Source organism: Tenrec ecaudatus, chromosome 9 (genome assembly GCF_050624435.1).
Source record: "Tenrec ecaudatus isolate mTenEca1 chromosome 9, mTenEca1.hap1, whole genome shotgun sequence".
Taxonomy (NCBI): domain Eukaryota; kingdom Metazoa; phylum Chordata; class Mammalia; order Afrosoricida; family Tenrecidae; genus Tenrec; species Tenrec ecaudatus.
In genome coordinates this window covers 140,266,957-140,284,325 of record NC_134538.1, presented here as the reverse complement: position 1 = coordinate 140,284,325, position 17,369 = coordinate 140,266,957, and the positions used below count along the sequence as shown (strand labels likewise).

Below are 17,369 nucleotides of genomic sequence, written 5' to 3'. Positions count from 1 at the left end.
TTGCTATGTTTGAGTTCATTGTTGAAGCCACTGTGTCAATGAAGCCCATTGAGGCTCTTTCTCTCTCTCTCTTTCCCCCCCTTACCTACCACTTTACGGAGCAGGATTGCTGCCTTTATCCAGGATCAGCCCTTGTTGGCTGGCAATTCCAGGTGGTTAGCACCTATCTTTTCATTCATTTTGGAGACAGCCACTGTGAAGAATGAAGAAATGCTTCTGAGACTTCCCACCTCTGGTCATCATATTGGTCGCTTTGAGGTAGGCGGATGAGGAGGTACAAAGGTAAAAGGAAAGGATGCAGGAAATCAGAAGACTTTACAAACTTTATATTATTGTGTGATTCTAACAGCAGACTTAAGTTTTTTAAAAGTCCCTAAGACTTCAGGAAGTAAAAGGGGTCCTTTATTTATATAATCTCACTTATATTTTCATTAAGCATACACAGATGTATGAGTCAGGATGGGTCAGTTGCCCTGTGATAATAAGTCTCTGTGACTTGCACTGCAAGATGTGGGTCTGGTCTGGGAGCTTCTCAAAGGCGGCTCTTCTCCAGGCAGTAACTCAGCCTCATAAGCTCACATTGTACCAACATACGCTGCAAAGATGGTCCCAGAAGAGGAAGGCTTTCCAAGGTGTTTCACAAAAGCAATTAATACTTGTGCTAAGAAACGGCAGCTTACCTGTACTCACAGTCCAGCAGTCAAAGTGAGTTGCTTCACCGTTCATGACCTCAGTGGTGCAGAGAATGCAAAAGCTGCCCATCTGACTCAAAAGCAGAAAGCCAGAAAACAGCGGGCAACGCTAATGTTACAACCAACCGTGATTCTATTTTAGAGATGAGGAACCTGGAATTCAAGAGAGGCAAACAACTTTGACAAATTCACACTGATCACGTGTGATATATGAGGCTGTATCCTCCCCCAAAAAACCCGGAAAAAGCTCAGCTGGGCGGAGCTTTCCTCCTACTCATTTTTCCCATAGGCGAGCATCCAGCAGCTCGCTCAGAGTTAGTGCACCCAGTGGTGTTGCGTGGAAAGGTTATCTGTGGTCACAGGGAATTTTTTCGTAAAAGCAGTTTCACCCGAACCTCATTTTTTGGAATGGCTGATTTAAGAGAACAGTGTGCGGCTTTGAAATTTTGTTTCCTGCTGGGGGAAATGCCGCAGAAACTGTTGTGATGTTGAACACAGCTTATAAGGACAACGCTATGGGAAAAACTCAAGTGTATGAGTGGTTTTCCATATTTCAAAAAAGATGAAACATTGATTGATGACAAACTTTGTTCTGGATGTCTGTCAACTTCCCGAATGGACAGAAATGTCTACCAAACTTGTGCTCAAAGACCGACGAGGGACCATTGAAGAAATAGGGATGTTACCTGGACTTCCTTGGAGCTTGGATCAGCAAATTGTAATGGACAATTTGGGAATGAGAAGGGCTCCTGCAAAGTTTGTGCCTTGGGTTCTGACTGACCAGGAAGTAGTGTCCAGTGGAAACAGTCCGTGCTTTGAACAAACTGCTCTGAATCCACCCAGACTTTCTCCCCAAGGTCATTACTGGTGATGAGACATGGTGCCATTCTTATTATCCCCAAAGCAAGCATCAATCAAGCCAGTGGAAGACGCCATCTTCACCTCATCCCCCAAAATGTCCTCAGGTGAAATTAAAGATCAAGATGAGGCTCATTTACTTTTTTGATGTGAGGGGGATAGTGCTTATGAGCTCATTCCACCAGGTCAGACTGTTAATCAAGCTATCAAGTTAGAGTTTATGAAAAGATTGCATAACTGTGGGTGACAAAAAAGACCTGATTTGTGGCACATGGGGGACTGGTTGTGCCACTACATCAATAAGTGTAATGGAGAGTACTATGAAGGTGATAAGTTTGTTTTGTAAAAAGCAAACAAACAAACAAACCAACAAACCTTAAATACAAAACTTTGAAAAAATCCTTTTTTAGGGGGTCCCTCTCATATTAGACTAAAGTACACCAAAATCTTTCCTACTGGACTAATAAGTAACATCATGATAAACAGAAAGGATTCACTTGGTCAAGAATTTCATTTTATTTGGATACATAATCAACACCCATGGAAACACAAAACCAAATTAGGAGGTGCATTAGGCAAATATGCTGCAAAAGGTCTTTTTTAAAGGGTTGAAAAGTAGAGAGGTCACTTTGAGGACTAAGATGAGCCTGACCCAAGTCTTAGTCCTTCCATAGCCGCATAGGCACGTGGAAGCTGGGCCGTGAATAAAGACAACTAGAGAACTGATGTCTTTGAAGTGATGGCAGTGGGGCAGAATATTAACTATACTGTAGGCTTCTAGGTGGAGGAACAAATCTGTCTTGAAAGCAGCACACAGGAGTGATCCTTATCGGTGAGGATAATGAGCGTTGATAGCTCATCAGGAGGGACCAGCACTTGGAGCAGGTCATCATGCTGGTAAAGTAGAGGGTCAATGAAAAAGAGCATGACCCTCTGTGAGAGAGATGGACATAGTGGCTGCCACATGGGCTGAAATATAGCAATTACTGTGTGTATGGCACAGGACCTGGCAGGGTCTTGTTCTGTTGTAGATCATGTCACCAGTAGTCAGACCCTAGTCAACAGTACCTGACAACCACAGAATGCGAAACTCCAAAATCAATTTTTCCATCACCGTGTTGTTTCACCTTTTAAAACTTTAATGTTTATATGAATGTAATACACAGAACTAATGTGTTTCTCACTTAAGTCAAAGTGGAGGTGGCATTCTTGGTGGTTGATGTTGTTGCTGGGTGCCTTGGAGTTCATGCCAACTCCCAGTGGCCCTCCCTCCATACAACAGAGCGAGACAGCACCCGGTATTAGGCCATCCTCACAGTTGTTCTTACGTTTGAGTGATAACCTAGTCAAATACAGATAAGGAGGTCAATCACTGTAAACATGACTAATATAATCATGTTCTTTGCAGTGGGTAATTATTATGCTATTGATATCAAGCACACAAAGTAGTCTCATTTTGGCAAGTTGTCCTTTTGAAATTTGCTTTTGGCTTTTGTTCACTCAACGATCTCAGCCAGCATGTATCCAGAAGGAACTTCTACTATGCACTTGCATCAGAATAAAACTCACGGAAGGCAGGTCAAATTACATGCACCCATTACCCTCAGAACCTTTCCCAGAGGCAAGGAGTCTGTCTCCACCTTTGGAGCACGATCTAGGGATCAGTGAAGATAGTAGTTCAAAGGGACGAGTCGGCTCAGCAAAGTAAGTACCTTGGTTACTCATTAAATTTGCCTTTGTAAATAAAGTACAGCGAGGTTCCCTTTGATCTTATGAAGATCATCCAGGATGCTATACATAGCACAGAGATGAAAGTAAATCAGGCTGCTTCAAATGAAAATATGCCACCCAGTGATAGAAGGACTCTAACTCTTTGGAGCAGAAGGTGAAATAGTCTTGTAAGTAATGCTCTTGTTTTGTGAAGTTTTCATAAGGTATTTGCTATCAATTTTGAGTTATTTTTATTAATTTGAATAAACAACTTGGGTATTGTGAAGAAAATGTAATGTAATATTAGTGATACATGTGATCAATGATTCATGATTGACTACATGTATCTGTTTCTACTTTTGTTAAACATATATATTTTATCAAGAACCCATTTTCAATCTTTTTCCTGGCCAGGGAATTTAGTTTTTTTCAATCTAACAAAAATGTCTCCATATCCTTATATATTCTCATATCATCATACCTTGGTTTGTTATGGGCAGAAAGTGCTGTTTACAGAATAGAAAATAGAAAAATCAGGATTAAAGCATTTCCATTTCAATGACCCTCTCCTTCCTGCTAGTGAATTTTCATTCTTTCTTTCTTTTTTTCCCCCTGGTACACTTTCCTCCTCATGTGTCCAGCTCGTCTCCTACTATTTAAAAAAAATTAATTAATCATTTTACTGGGGGTTCTTACATATGTTATAACAATCCATTAAATCAACAGACATGTACAAATGTTGCCATTAACATTTTCAAAACATTATCTGTCTTCTTATTCTTTTTTAGCTGTAATCCCAGAGTGTGCTCCAGGTTAATTTTTTTTAATTAAATCATTTTATTGTGGGCTCGTACAACTCTTATCACAATCCATACATACATCCATTGTGTCAAGCACATTTGTACATTTGTTGCCATCATCATTCTCACATTTGTTTTCTACTGAAGCCCATGGTATCAGCTCCCTTTTTCCCTCCCTCCCTTCTCCCACTCCCTCATGAACCCTTTAATACAATTTTGTCATATCTTACACTGTCTGATGTCCCCCTTCACCCACTTTTCTGTTTTCCATTCCCCAGGGAGGAGGTTATATGTAGATCCTTGTAATCGGTTCCCCCTCTCCACCCCATCCACCCTCAACCTTCCAGGTATCACCACTCTCAGCACTATTATTCCTGAAGGGGTCATCTGTCCTGGATTCTTGTGTTTCCAGTTCCTATCTGTACCAGTGTACATCCTCTGTCTAGCCAGATTTGTAAGGTAGAATTGGGATCATGATAGTGGTGGGAGAGGAAGCATTTAGGAACTAGAGGAAAGTTGTATATTTCATCGTTTCTACACTGCACCATGATTGGCTCTTCTCCTCCCTGCAACCCTTCTGTAAGGGGATTTCCAGTTGCCTACAGATGGGTCTGGGGTCCCCAATGTGCACTCCTGCTCATTCACAATGATTTGATTTTTTGTTCTTTGATGCCTGATACCTTATCCCTTTGACGCCTCGTGATCACACAGGTTGGTGTGCTTCTTCCATGTGGGCTTTGTTGCTGCTGAGCTAGATGGCCACTTATTTACCTTCAAGTCTTTAAGAACCCATATGCTATGTTTTTTGATAGTCGGGCACCATCAGCTTTCTTCACCATTTTTACTTATGCACCCATTTGCATTCAGCAATCATATAGGGGAGGTGAGCACATGATATTATTATTGTTGTTTTGTTGCTTTGTTTTTATCTGTCTTGTTTTTTGTGCATTTTATTATCTCTGCAGTTCTATCTAGATAAGATAGGTAGGATAAACAATCTGGAGAAGAAAAAAATGGGACTGATGCTTCCAGGGGGACATGGGAGAGGGGGAAGTGGGAGGGGGGCAGAAAGTGGTTTTAACAAACCCAGGGACAAGGGAACAACAAGTGATACAAATTGGTGATGAGCAGGGTGTAGGCGGCCTGGTAGGGTGTGGTCTGGGGTAATGTAACTGAGAGGAATTACTTAAACTCAAATGAAGGTTGAGCATGAGAGTAGGACAAGAGGAAAGTAAAACGAAATAGAGGAAAGAACTAGGAGGCAATAGAGGTCTCAATAAAGGCATGTACATATGTCAATATATGAATATATGACAATGGGGAAATAGCTCTATGCGCATATATTTATAGGTTTAGTATTAAGGTAGCAGATGGACATTGGGCATCCACTCAAGTACTCCCTCAAATGCAAGAACACTTTGTTCTATTAAACTGGCCTTCTATGATGCTCAATTTTCCAACACAACCACTGAAGACAAAGCAGATGCATAAGCAAATGTGGTGAAGAAAGCTGAGGGTGCCCGGATATCAAAAGATATAGCCGTTTGCGGTCTTAAAGGCTTTAGGATAAACAAGCGGCCATCTAGCTCAGAAGTAACAAAGCCCACATGGAAGAAGCACATCAGCCTCTGTGATCACGAGGTTTCTCAAAGGGATCAGGTATTAGACATCAAAGAACAAATAATTATACCATTGTGTGCTTATCTTCTACTTTTAAACAAACTCTATATAGAATTTGATACTTAGCTGATATCCTGGAGACTGGTAGTTTACTACAGAATTTCCAAATCTTCTCAGATCCCAAAGGAGTGAATGATTTTTAAGGGAATGGCCAACCCAGATAACAGCTAGAAAATAGCGGGTTGGACGGCACACAGCAGCAGGCTCCTCCCATGTGCATTCATTTCATCTTCTTGGAAAGCGGAACCTGGCTGAGGTAGGTAAATGTACAATAATCCTTATTCCTGTTTATGGCTCATCGCTAGAGATGTCTTATATTTTTTGTTTGTTGGGGGGAACACACACACACATTTTATTAAAAAGCAAACACTGAATTATCTATCAAGTTTGAGTTTGCAGTATATACATGAATACATCTTGGGTGGGCAATATTCAATTATACTTATTTTTCAACTGGACATCAATTTTTTCCAACTTTCATAAACAATATCCTGGCTTGTTAGGGGCAGAATGTGCTGCATTACAAAATAGAAAATAGGAAAAGTGGGATTGCAGCACTTCCATTTCAATGAACCTCTCATTTTATGTTTAGAATTATCTTGAATAAATTATGTTCAGGTGTGCCAGTGTTGTCCCTGAAGTGTCCCACATTAGAAAATTGGAGGACACCTATGAAAATGAAGAAATGCATCTCTATGTCTACATACCAATTGTGGTGGGCAGAATAATGGAGCTCTCGTCATAATTTCTGGAATGTGCGATTATCTAAGCCTATGTAAATAAAGGGACTTTGTGGATGTTCTTAAGATGCAGTGAAGGTTAAGGATCTTGAGATGGGCAGATTATACTGTATTATCCAGTTGGTACCACCTAGTCATATGAGTCTTTAAAAGAACCTTCCCAGCTGAGAAGAGAAGCACACGAGACATGACTGCCGGTGAGCTAGGAGGGGCCCATAAGCCAAGAATGTGGGCAACCTCCAAGCTGAAATAGGCCCCCCCACACACACACAAGTTAATAAGTGTTGCTATTGTTAGGTGTGATCAAGTTGGTTACAACTCATACTGACCCCTCTGTAAAACAGAGCGCCATCCTCACAATTGTTCATATGTTTGAGCCCACTGTTGCAGCCACGGTATCAACCCAGCTTGTTGTGGACCCTCCTCTTTTCCACTGCCCCTCTGCTTTACCAAGCGTGATGTCCTTCTCCAGAGATTGATCATGTCCAAAGTACATGAGAAGAAGTCTTGCCATCCTTCCTTCTAAGGGACATTCTGGTTGTACTTCTTCCAAGACATATTTGCTTGTTCTTTTGCGGTCATAACTGTGTATTGTTGAAAATCACATCTATAGTAATTCATTACAGCAGAGGTGAAAAACTTAGATTGGCTCTGGTATCACTTGCGGTGTTTGAATCTATATACTCACTCAAAACGTACTGCCAGTGAGCCAATTTTGACTCACCGTGACCCATAGGGCAGGGTAGAACTGTCCTGTGGGATTCTGTGATTGCAGCTCTTCACAAGAGTAGAAAGCCTTTCCTTTCTCCAGTGGATCAGCTAGTGGTTTTGAACTGCTGACCTTGTGGTTAACAACACACCACATAACCACTATGCCAACAGAGCTCCATTTTTAGACACATAGTGTTCCAGGTACTGACTATCCTTTTGCTAGAGAAAAAGAAAGTCCACTATAGCAATTTAGTTATAGTAAATTTGAAAAATAAAATTGCATACAAAAATTTTAAAATATATTTTTGTTTAGGAGTTATATTTCTTGTTTTTGTTGACAATCAATATAATAATTAATTTTCCTAATTACATAAATAACAGGAAAAAACAATGCAATGCAGAAACAAACAGCAAGCAAAATAGAACAGAAAAACATATTTGAAATCTCTCTATACTTAGCTACATGGAAGCATTTGGGTGATTCTCATTTCCCACATCCCTTGTTAAAAACATGTTACTCACATTTATACAGTTTAAAATAAGGAGATCATAGCACACATCATTTTTTATAGATAGCTTATTTTTTATTTTAAAGTATATATTCTTACTGACATATATTAAAACATGCCACTGTTATTGCTAAGTGTCATTGTGACCTTACACAGCAGAAGGAAACAGGATCTGGTCATGTGACACCATCACAGTCATTCCTGCTATTGCTCCTGTTGTTGAAGTCAGGTGTCAGTCCATCTTGTTCCAGTCTATTCAAGTTCAGAAAAACAACATTAGCAATCACTGTCAAAAAATGACGTGGAGGTGTCTGACTTCATTCACCTTTGCAATGCAAAGAGAGAATCAAGAGCAACAGCCTAACACCAATTCCCACCTTCTCCCTAATGTTTTACCCATTCTGACACCAGTTGTCACTCCCACACATTACCCTTCTCTCTGCTGGGTTCATTAATTTATTTCAATGGCCACACAGAACTCACAGATGACACATTTACTGCATGTATTGGGAAAGTAACGCGTTCCAATTTGGGATCAGAATCAACACGCTACAACTTGGGGTTGCAATCAGGATCAGAAAGCATGGCAGCAAAGTCTCTCTATCCAGTTCAGGACAGTTCTCTCAGGTCCTCTAGGTGCCCTGAGGACAGATTTCTCTCTCTTTGATCAGGAGGGGTCTCCTTGCTTGGCCCTTGGCCTCCTGCTTGAGCCCAGCTTCTGTCTAGGAGTTCTCAGCATAGGAACCCTGGGTCAAAAAATTCCACTTCATTCCTGGCTCTTCTAATTTCCTCGTTCCCAGCTCTGGGGTGGCTCCACACACATTATTTGCATGGTCCCACCTCTCCAAGGGTGTCATGAACCCTAGATCCATTGTCAACAAGCTATCCAAATCCTCTTGGTGGGACACAAGTACCTTGCATAGTTCCCCCAAGCATTATATGGGTCCCACAAATCTATCAATGGCTCAGAGGCCTATGTTAAATAATTCACTGCACTTCAGGATCCCAGTGAGTCCTGCCTGCCTTTTGCTTCATCCCAGTTGTATTTTCTCTCCTTTGCCTGAAGAATTGTACCATCACTGAGTTTTATATTACTCTTTCGCTCATTTATTTTAACAATCATTTTATCACGTGTCTATCAGTTGGTTGTGTTGTGATGACTTGTGTGATGCTGGGATGCTGTAAACTGTGCTCTTGGTGTTTCCAATGCCAGCAGTCACCGGGTGAACAGGTTTCAGAGGCGCTTCCAGACTAAGAACAGACAGCTAAGAAGGAATCCACTACCCACTTAGGAAGAAGGAGAAGATGAAGACCGTATGCATTATTTTAAAATCCTGTCAGCTACTGAAGGCCTCATGAGTGGAACCAGAACATGTGAGAGATATCGCCAGAGGAGAGGCCTCGTGAGTGGGAGGGCAAGGAAACGGGACTGAACGAGAGCTGCTCTCTCGGCATATCGTTGCCTATGGTGGTTTGAGCAAGGTAAAGCCTGTGGAAGTGGAGCCTTCAAGGTCTTCATTTTCTGATGGGGCGCGATTCAGGGTCAGGAGAAACATCTGCTAATGATTGGAACTTGGAGGGCGTGAAGGATGAAGCTACGAAAACTGGAAGTCATCAAAAATGAAATGGAAGGCATAGAGATCGATTGATAGTCTAGGCATTCGTGAGCTGAAAGGGATGGGTATTGGCCATTTTGAAGCAGAAAATCCTATGCTTTCCACTGCTGAGAATAACACAGTCAGGAGGGATAATGTTCCATTCATAGTCCAACGGACATTGCGAAATCAATCTTGAAGTACAATGTTTCCTTTCATAGACATAGCTATCCTCCTTCAAGGGGATACAATCAATACAACTCTTATTCATATTTATGCACCAGCCACAAAGCTAGTGATGAGGAAATGAAATAATTCTACCAACAGCTTAGTCATAAATTGATCACGCATACAATGAAGATGCATTGATAATAACAAAGAGGAAGAATCAATAGTTGGACAATATGAATTTGGTGATAGAAATGATGCAGGAGATCACGTGATAGAATTTTGCAAGGTTAAGACGTGTTCATAGCAAATATATTTTTTCAACAACACAAGACAACATGTTAACTTCTCCAGATGGGATTCACAAATTCCAATTGATAACATCTGTGGGAAGAGAAGATGGAAAAGCTCCATATCAGGAGCTAAATCCAGACCAGGGGCTGATGGTGGAACAAAACATCAATTGTTCAAATCCAAGTTTAGATTAAAGCCAAGAAAATTAAAACAAGTCCACAAGAGCCAAATGCGTCTATCCCACCTGAATTTATTTTTATGTTTTCCCACCTGAATTTTGAGAACACGTCAAGAACATATTTGATGCACTGCATATTAATAACAGAAGGCCTGATATGCTAGAGGAGGACATAAAGAACATCATTCCCAAAGAAAGAAAAATGTCATTAAAAAACAAGAAAGAAATAAAAGATCAAAGTGGATGTTAGAAGAGACTCTCAAACTTAATTGGTGAGTAGCTACAGTAAATGGGGAAAATGATGCGGTCAATGAAAATTTCAAAGGGCAGCTTGAGCTAACAGTGAAATATAATGAAATGTGCAAAGACCTGGAGCTAGAAAACCAATAAGGGAAGAACACGCAGCATATCTTAAACGGAAAGAGCCGAGGAAAGAAGTCAAGCCTCGAGTTGCAATATTGAAAGATTCTATGGGTAAAACATGGAATGATGCAGTAAGCATCCAAAGAAGATGGAAAGTGCACGTAGGGTCACTGTCCCAAAAAGGACTAGTTGACATTCCACCATTTCTGGAGGTAGCATGTGAGCAAGGACCAATGGTGTTCCCCAGACAGCACTAACCAAAAACAAGTTCCCAGGAATTGATGGAATATCAATCGAAATGTTTTAGTGAGCACTGTAAGGACTTGCTGGTCTATGTCAGGAAGTTTGGAAGTCAGCTACTTGGCCAACTGACTGGAAGAGATCCATATTTGTACACATTCCAAGTAAAGGTGACTCAACTGAAAGCTCAAGTTATAAAACAATTATCATCGATATCACATGCAAGTAAAATTTTGCTAAAGATCATTTAACAATTGTTGTTGCAGGACATTACAGAGAACTGTCAGAGGTTCAGGATGAATTCAGAAGAAGACATGGAAGAAGGGACATCATTGCTAATGTCAGATGAATCTTGACTCAAAGCAGAGAATAACAGAATAATGTTTGCTTGTGTCTTATTGACTATGTAAAAGCATGTGACTGTGTGGATCATCATGAACAATGGGTGATTCTAAGGAGAATGGGAATTCCAGAGCACTTCATTGTGCTATGTTGGAACTTGTATGGGAATCAATAGTCAATTATACAAACAAGGGAATGCTACATCGTTTAAAATTAGGAACGGTGGGTGTCAGGGCTTTAGCCTCTCACTATACTTATTCGATGTGTGAACAAATTATCAGAGAAGTTGGATTTTATGAAGAAGAATGTGGTTTACTATGTTAGTCTAGGTAAACTTAGTGAAACCAATCCATAGAAACTCATATGTATAAGAGAGAGTTTTATATAAAGGGTCAGTGTATATTAAGAAAGCATTCTAACCCAGTGCTGCCCAAGCTCATAGGTCCAACATTAGCCCCTATGTCTGAGATCATTATACAAAGTCCTCCTTCATCTTACAAAACACACACTATGATGCCGATTTCAGGAGGAAAGCCGAATCAGTGAATGTGTAAACATCTCAGCGTTGACTCGGGTCTCCACACAGCTGCTCCAGCACCCAGGGCTGCATCAGTGGAGGTCCATGTGGCTTCTCCTCAGGGATGTCTTGCAGGAAGTAAGCCTTGAAAGCTGAAGCAGAGAACTGGCTAAGGCAGCTGCAACCCTGGTCCAACCATCAGAGAGCAAGAGACCCGAGAACTAGAAAGGCAAGGCTCTCAGAGCCATTTATTTCTCTGTCCTTCATTTAATCCCACATGTGTTTAACGGTCAGGTTGGCACAATAAAACTTAACTATCTCACGTACTAACAACCTGCGGTATGCAGATGACACAACCTTGCTTGCTGGAAGTGAGGAGGACTTGAAGCACTTGCCAATGAAGATCAAGTATTGCAGCCTTCAGTGTGGATTACAACTCAATACAAAGAAAAACAACATCCTCACAACTGGACTAATAGGTAACATGATAAAGGGAGAAAAGTTGGAGGGTGTCAAGGATTTTTCCTGGCTTGGAATTGCAATCAATGTTTATGGAAGCAGCAGTCAAGAGATCAAAAGATGTGTTGCATTAGATAAATCTGCAGGAAAAGACCTCTTCATTGAAGAGCCAGGATGTTATTTTGAGGACTGATGTGAGCCTGACCCAGGCCATGGTTTATTCAATAGCCTCATATGAATGAATGTTGGACATTGAATATGAAATACTGGAGAAGAATAGATGCATTCAAACAGTGGTGCTGGAGAAGAATATTGAATGCTAAAAGGACAAACCCATCCATCTTAGAAGGAGTACGGTCAGTCTTCCCTTAGGCACCAGGATGGCAAGTCTTTGTCATATATACTATGGAGATGTTATCAGGAAACACTAGTCCCTGGAGAAGGACATCATGCTTGGTAAAGTGGAAAGGCTGCAAAAAAAAAAAGAGGAAATCCCTCAATGAGATGGATTGACAGAGTGGCTGAAATAATGAGCTCAGGCATAGGAGTAATTGTAAGGAATAATTGTGTTTCAGTCTGTGGGCCATGGGATCACTATGAGTTGGATCCATCTTGATGAAAATTCACAACTATAACAATCACAACAACAGGTATTTACTACTAAAGAACACTTTTTTTGCTTATGAAAAAGTGAGCAGAAAGTCAGAATTATCTGTGAAAAGAAAGCAATATTATTGCTATTAGATGAAGGTTCCAGAATCTCAAGGTCTCCTATTTGAATGTCGTTTCCATTTAGTCTATTTTGAAAATGTCTTGACTATGTCCATAAGTCTCCCCATCCTCAGGACAGTGGACATGGATATAGTGTGGTTCAGGCCTAACGACCTAACAAAAATGTGGCCAAGGGAGTGGATTATTCTGCATATTTGAAGAATATTGGAAGTTCCATGGACTGTCAAAGAACCAACATCTGTCTAGGAAGACTACAGCCAGAATGCTCCTTAGAGGCAAGAATGGCAAGACTTCATCTCACGTATTTTGGGCATATTTCCAAGAGAGACCAGTCCTTGGAGACGGACATCATTGTTGTTAAAGTGGAAAGACAATGAAAAAGAGGAACTGGCTTGACACAGTGATTGCAACAATGGGCACACACATAGGAACAACCGTGAGCATAGTGCAAGGTCAGGCAGTGTTCCATTCTGCTGTACATCGGGTCTCTGAGACAGTCAATGGGACAGCAGCAACAGTGATACCAACAAAGGCATGGGTGCCTGACTAGCGTGTGGGAAATCCTGTAGATGAAACTGATCCAGACCCATCCAGGGTCTGACAGCCGTGTCTGGGTGTGGGTGATGACGCCTCCAGCATATCTGACTCTTGCCCCAAATTGTCAGCTCTTTAGTTAGGTGCACAATTATCATCGTAGGATCTTAGTGCACCATTATCCCGGATGTTCCCATCTTTACCTTGTATTTGGATGATAAACCTCCTTTTTTCTAAACCCTGTGCCTTCCTCCTCATTTTCTGGTTGAACATAACCTCTAATGCAGCAAGGTAAGTGAGAAGTGATGTTACAAAAATATCTTTTTTTCTATCTTGATACTTATAATTATTTTCAGTGAGTATAGAATAATAAATTGGTAATAGTTTTCATCAAGACTTTAATACGATTCTTTACTTTTCCATTTATTTGTGTCTCTGTCTTCCATGTTAAAGATATTTTCTGAATCCCCCCATGTTAAATAGGATATAGTAGGCCCAGTTAAATTTGAATTTTCCAATAACGTGTATGCTCTTTTTAGAGTAAATATCCCAAATATTACGTGGGACAGACTTTCTCTAAAAATATTTCTTTTCATGAAATTCAAATTCAACTAGACATACAATATTTTTAATTTGCTATTCAGACAATAGTCATTCCATGCCTTGTATCTTAGGCTGGTTTCTCGGGAGAAGTAAAACCAGTGAGGCTTTTACAGGTGTATGTACATATGGAGAGAAGGTTAGACCAAGGAAATGGCTTAAGCAGTTGTAGAAGTTCCACGTTTATGGGTCAGATGACTCACGTAGCTGCAAGGACTGACGAATCCAATGTCGTCAAGTCAAAGGACAGGCAGCAGAAGTCTAAGAGGTTGGCAGGTAAGATGGCAGGCTGTTGATGACTTCCCAAATCAGCAGGAACTGTAATATGCTGCTAGCTCAAATACAAAGCACTGGAGGTTACTGATTCAGGTGCAAGTGAGATTTTTCTACAGGGTCCATGTTGGAAGCAGCAGGTCACACCCTCGAGATGTTATCATGAGGGATTACTAGGTCTTCAATGCTAAACCACTGAGAATCCTGGTCCAGCCAATTTGACGTAAACCTTAACTATCCTGCCTTGACTACCTGAATTATGATCGCAGGACTGAAAAGATAGTTGGAAACTGAGCATGTAGGTGGGCTTGCTGATATTAGGATTTACTGTTGGGGGAGCTGATAGTTTGTTGTGGAATGTCTATGATGGTATCCTTAGTCTTTTTTCTCTGACAAATTCCCTATGGAAGAACAGTTCAATCACTTTCCTGAGAGGTCAATGAGGGAAGGAGACTGGGAATGGGGAAGGGAAGTTACTGTGATCAGACTCTATGGCAGTGGTTAACCTTCCTAGTGCTGCGATGACCCTTTCAGACAGTTCCTTATGTTGTGGTGATCCCCCCCCCCACCATAAAATTATTTGTGTTTCTACTTCATCACTGCAATTTTGCTACTGTTATGAATCAAGTGGCCCCTGTGAAAGGGTCATTCGCCCCCCCAAAGGGGTCACGACCCCCAGGTTGAGAACCACTGCACTATGGCATTATGGACTCACATTCATCTTAGGTTTTGGTAGGGAACTCACTCTGTCAGCGGAGACTGATGTTTCAGCCAGGGTGTACCAGGGGCCGTGGTCCAGTGCTGGGAATTGGGATGGGATGGAGGGTGTAAACTGTAGCACAAGCAGCTGTTACTCATTAATCCTCATTTTAGCTATGTCACTTTACCAGAGTTTCTTGGTATTGCCAGGTCAGATATCTCTGAGCAGTTTGTAATATAAGTTGAAGGATTCTTGGAGCTTTTATCACTACTTGAAGTTTGGCTTTCCTCAAAATGCTGAATCAGTTCCTACTCATCCATACTTTTTCCTTTTTTTCCAGGGTAGGTTTTCTGTTTTTTTTTTAATGTGTTCCTATTATTTTTATCCATATAGATTTATGTCTCTAAGAACCTCTTTCATTTAGTTTAGGTGAGATTTAGGGAGCATAGCATATCAGATGCCAGCATCTGTCATATTACTCAGGAATCAGTGGCTTCTTACAAAATGATTTTCAAAGATTGTTTTCTCTTATCAGGCCTGGGGAAAAAAATAGATAGCCATTAGGTCCAAACTATAGCCATTAGGTCCAAGCCTTTGAGTAGGTGTCAGAAATACCAAATTATTTTGTCATAGAGAAATGAAGCCACTTATAGACCCATAAGTGATATGTTAAGGTATGCCCAATTATATATAGAAAGACTATATCAAATCATAATAGTAACTGTCTGTAAAGCTTTGATAATAGGTGAATATTTTTCTGCTTTTTATTTTTCTCTACTTTTCAAATTATATATCTCCTGTACATTTATAAGTGATGCCATATATCAGAAAGCTTTTTGTATAGTCTGAAATACTCCTGTAACATTTCTTTAAATTTATTCTGTGGAACATTATTCAGAAGAGAGACATCCAAGGGTTAAATATATTTAGGAAACACCCAAATTCTATCAGGGCAGGGATTTTGTTTTGTTCATGTCTGTACTTCTCCAGCAAGCATGTGTCAATTTGGCTGGGCCAGGATCTCGGTGGTTTGGCAGTTTTGTAAGAAAGTTATGTGGCAGTTATATAAAGATCCCCCACGATATGATCTGCAGTGATAAACTAAAGAGAGTATAGGAGGTGGGATTAATTCATTCCACTACAGGCCTGATCTAAGGGGAGTTTCCCCAAGATGTGGTCTTGAACGCCTTTGATGTTTTGTAAGATAATTGAGTAGAGGGAGAGAGACCGACTACCAGCAAGCAAGACAGACATGCCCGAATGGAATGCTTCCGTTAAACCTGGGGTCCCTGCCCTGAGCAAATCCTAGTTCTAGGAGAAAATTGATGGCAAGAGACAAGGAGTTTCCAACAAATGCCAGGCCTGCAGATGCTAAGGGCAATAAGAACCATGCTCTTAAACTGTGAGTCAACACAGAGAGAAAGCCTTCCCTTAGCATTAACACCCTGAATTGGGGCTCTTATTCTCTGAAACTGTGAGAGGACGCATCTTTGGTTGTTAAAGTCATACACGTGGTATTTCTGTTACAGCTACACTAACTAGCTAAGATATTTGGGAAAAATAGGTTCTGGGTACACACCGTCTTTTTTAACTTCTGATCATATGACTGTTAGATTGTACTTGGGTGTGAGGGTACCTGCATGAGGTATGCTTCCAGTCCAACCTCTCCATCCCATGGTAGCCTGGTGAGGCCTCCGTGGAGGTGCGGCCTCTTTGTTAAGACAGACAGTGAGGGGACCTGAGCTCTCTTTCATCTTTTCACCTGCCTACTTGCTTGGAGTCTGAGTCTGGTTCCAGAGGCAGCCAACATGGCCTCCAGGACTTGGGAGCTGTAGGAGTCCTGCCGTGTTCCTGTGAACCCCAGATCCACAGGACTGTGCACCCACCAGCCTGTGGTTTCCCAGCTTCTCACTGCCTTCCGGTGTCATTCACCAGCAGCTCCATGAGGCTGAGAGTCTCCAGCCAACCTCCGACCCATGGGTCTGAGTTCGTTAGATGGGGTGCTTTCTTGATATTACATGAAGTTCTTTCTTATACATATGAGTGCCACTGGTTTTGCTTCTCTAGAAAATTCAGCCTAACAGCAAAGCACCTGTGAACCCACCTGCCCCTAGATTATAATCAGTAGCATCATCTAATCACCTTTGGCAGCAAAGACAGCTGCAAATAAGGGAAGGGATTGGTCAGCAATACAAACCAAGGTCACTGCCATTGAGTTGATCCCGACTGTTGGGGGCCCTCCAGGTCAGAGTCGAAATGCCCCTGTGGGTTTTCAAGACTGTGGCGGTGAGTGCAGAAAGCCCCATCTTTCTCCCAATGAGTTTGCACTTAACAGCCCAGTGAACAACCACTGTGCCACCAGGAATAGAAGCCAGGAAAGATGGGAATCAGAGGCTCAGACCAACAATGCCCCTCCCTGCTCGATCCAGAGTAGAAATCAGGGCACAACCTTTTCTGGCTCTTGGCAGATAAACCCTTCTTGTAAAGACTAATGTTGCCAGAAGTTGGGAAATACGGAGTCCTCATTTCTGATGTGATTGATTCCCTACGAGACTCCTTTCTCGTCTCTCTTTCCCCTCTTCACTCTTTGACAGAGGAGCAAAAGTGTCTAATACACACCGTTCTGAAGTGACAGATGGTCTTCTCTGCCCGCGGTCCTCTTTAGAAGCCAGTC

At 41.4% G+C, this 17,369-nt stretch overlaps 1 long non-coding RNA gene across 1 annotated transcript in view; it reads left to right on the top strand.

Annotated features, from left to right (window-relative positions):
* Positions 1-3,152: 3,152 nt before the first annotated feature.
* LOC142456551 (uncharacterized) overlaps positions 3,153-17,369 on the top strand; it is a 38,183-nt gene continuing 23,966 nt past the window's right edge. Inside the window, exons 1-2 of the long non-coding RNA XR_012786075.1 lie at positions 3,153-3,254; positions 5,858-5,996. This is a non-coding gene — a long non-coding RNA (uncharacterized LOC142456551). The remainder of the gene's footprint in view (positions 3,255-5,857; positions 5,997-17,369) is intronic.